The sequence below is a fragment of the Hemicordylus capensis genome, chromosome 2 (genome assembly GCF_027244095.1).
Source record: "Hemicordylus capensis ecotype Gifberg chromosome 2, rHemCap1.1.pri, whole genome shotgun sequence".
NCBI lineage: Eukaryota > Metazoa > Chordata > Lepidosauria > Squamata > Cordylidae > Hemicordylus > Hemicordylus capensis.
This window is the reverse complement of record NC_069658.1, coordinates 220025230-220028527: the sequence shown is the minus strand read 5'-3', so window position 1 is coordinate 220028527 and position 3298 is coordinate 220025230. Positions and strand designations below refer to the sequence as shown.

At 48.0% G+C, this 3298-nt stretch overlaps 1 protein-coding gene across 1 annotated transcript in view; it reads left to right on the top strand.

The window, feature by feature from the left end:
• LOC128343776 (heterogeneous nuclear ribonucleoprotein M-like) overlaps nucleotides 1-3298 on the top strand; it is a 133490-nt gene that overhangs the window by 54652 nt on the left and 75540 nt on the right. The gene's annotated exons all lie outside the window — the stretch shown is intronic.

Here is a 3298-nt window from a genome sequence, read left to right as displayed (position 1 = left end):
CGCCTGTGTCTGTCCGGGGGAAGTGATGTCAAATCAGCCAGTCTCCTAGCAGTGGGAGGGGGGGTGATGTGCTTCCTGGAGTGGCGAAACAGTGTGGCTTTAACAGCAGCAAGGCAGGAATTGCACGGAAAGTTTCTTCTTTGTCCACGAATGCCACTGAAAGGAATGGGACTGTGCTTAATCTTTTAGGAAAAGGTGCAGGTATGGTTGCTCAGACCCTCAAGGAATGATCTGCTCCTTGATTTAAAGTGAGTGTCGGGGAAAGAAACCCCAGTTGTCAGTGGTTTAAAGAAAGACACTCTGTTCGTGCTCAAAACTACCAAGCCTATCATTTTGTATCTGTTTCTTTTCTATTTCTATTTCCTCACATTCAGTGTTCTCCCTTTCGCCCCCCGCTCATCTGTGTGCGGAATGAGTTTTGTTCTGGGCAGCAGTGTGAAGGCCGTGTGTGTGCATGTGCACTCATTAGAGTGGGACCCTTCCTGATTCAATCTGAGTGGGACCTAAAACTAACTGAGCAGACATCGAAAGAATGTGTGAGCACACCTTTCAAAGGGAACAGTGCTCACATTCTGTATCGCCCTTCAGTGCGGTGATCATTAAAACAGCAATCAGATTACATTGTATGATTTTAGAAACTGAAGAAGCCAACAAAAGCACATCCTCCTATTAGAACAGTCATGAAAAAGTAGCAGAAGAGACTAAAAATAACCGGATGTTAGGAGCCTGGGAAATGACCAAGTCTTTGCCTGGTGCCAGAATGCAAGTGTTCAGGCAAGCCTAGAAAAGTAAGCTCCACAGATGTGGGGGGCACCACTGAAAAGATCCTTTTCCCTGCTGCTCTTTCCCAGCCCTACCTGGAGATGCTGCCAGGGAGTGAACCCACGGCTGCCTGCGTGCCAAACAGATGCTCTCCTGATCCACTTGGGCTGGACCCCTAATCTGTGAACTTGATCCGTAAGGGAGAGTGCAGCCCCATGTGGAGCAACCTGAACACCGTCGCCCTTCTTTAAGGAACGACAGGGTGCTAGATGGGCAGGTGGATTGAGAAAAGGGGTAGGGAGGCAGGACTGTACCACTGCCAACGTCCCATCCGACTTGGAGGCATCCAGTCTTTCAGTGGTGATCATCGGCTGGCTTAGGTGGCATCTAAAAGGGAATTAGACAAAATTCTTGGAGATCGTGGCTGGGTTCCACACTACTATATTATTTTATTTATAAGTTGCCTAACACCTAAATTTCAAGGTGGTGTACACAACTTCATAAAACACAATAAAAACAAAACAATTTCAAAATCCTAAAATTTTAACCAAATAATAATAATTTAAAATAGCTTTAGCAAAAGACCTGAGAAAACAAGAGTGCTTTTAGAGATTTTTGTAAAGGCTGCCAGAGAAATTCTTATATTGACAGGGAGCACATTCCAAAGCCCTGAGCAGCCACAAGACATAAGACCAGAAGGCCTGGTCTCATGTCGCCACCAAACAAGCCAAAGGCAACCTTAACCCAGCCTCCCCATGTGATCTCAATAAGCGCCAAGGTTCATGACAAAGCAGGTGCTTTTTAAATAACCTGGACCCAAGCCGTTACCTTTAGCATTTGCTGTTACACTACCATTAGGACTTGGGTTTAATGTGGGTTACCAACATTAGCATGATTGTGTGAAGCCACATCAAGCAGGTTTATGCCCAAGACGAAATTCCCAGCTTGGGTTCACGAATCACACTGAAGTCGGTAAGCCCCATTGAAACTAGATTTGAATGGTTGTGTGAACTAGGCCAGTATTCTTCGGATTTGACTGCCCTCAGGGGAAGCTGTAGTTTGCCCTGCTGCATGAGTTTGGGCTTGTTTTCTTCCAAATGGGCGGCACCTGAAGATTAATGTGGCCAGGTAATTTATTGTCTCTCATTCTGTTTTCAGGTGTCAGAGTGAACTGCAGCTCCAAGAAATAAGAACATAAGAACAGCCCTGCTGGATTGGGCCCAAGGAAGCCCATCTAGTCCAGCATCCTGTTTCTCACAGTGGCCCATCGGATGCCACTGGAAGCCTACAGCAGAAGTTGGGGGCATGTCCTCTCTCCTACTGTTACTCCCTTGCAACTGGTACTCAGAGGCATCCTGCCCTTGAGGCTGGAGGTGGCCTATAGCCCTCTGACTAGTAGCCGTCGATAGACCTCTCCTCCATGAAGTTATCCAAACCCTTCTTAAAGCCCTTCAGGTTGTTGGCTGTCACCATAGTTTGTGGCAGAGAATTCCACAAGCTGATGATGCGTTGTGTGAAAAAAATACTTCCGTTTGCTGGTCCTAAATGTGCTTTGTTATACTAAATGCTAAATGTGCTTTAGCAATTGGGATGAGAAATGCAAGGTGCTCATTCCAGCTTCTCCCCCACCCCCGACAAGCCTCCTTCCTTCCTGTTTGTCTGCCATGCACTGACCCTTTCACCAGTCTAGTTTAGGTTAGTTTGGGAAAGAGGCAACAACGGGAAGACATGATAGAGGTGTATAAAATTATGCATGGAGTGGAGCCACCTAATGGCACAGTGGGGAGGTAACCTGCCTAGAGATCAGGAGGCTGTTGGTTTGAATCCCTGCTTGTGTGTTGCCCAGAATATGGGAAACACCTATATCAGGCAGCAGCAATCTAGGAAGGTGCTGAAAGGCATCATCTGTGCGAGAGAAGGCAATGGGAAACCCCTCCTGTATTCTACCAAGAAAACCACATTCCTCTGTTGTCGCCAGGAGTCGACACCGACTCAAACAACCTAGAGAGAGTAGACAGAGAGATTTTTCTCCCTCTCTCACAACATCCCATTAAACTGAAGGCTGGGAAATTTAGGACTGACAAGAGGAAGTACTTTTCCACAAGGCACCTAATTAATCTATGGAATTTTCTGCCACAGGAGGTGGTGATGGCCACTAGCTTGGATGGCTTTAAAGGGTGCTTGGACAAATTCATGGAGGAGAGGTCTATCGATAGCTACTAGTCTGGTGGCTTTGGGCCACCTCCCGCCTCAGAGGCCCGATGCTTCTGAATACCAGTTGCAGGGGAACAGCAGCAGGGGAGAGGGCATGCCCTCCCCTCTTGCCTGTGGACTTCTCAGAGGCATCTGGTGGGCCACTGTGTGAGACGGGATGCTGAACTAGAGGGGCTTTCTTGGGCCTGATCCAGCAGGGCTGTCCTTCTGTTCTTATCCCAGCCCTCGGCTCCCTCGCAGCTGTTCCAGCAGGGTGGCTTTGTTCCAGTCATGTCTGGGCAATCGGACTCTCCCTGCAGCTGCCTCTCGCCCTTGTGTTAAG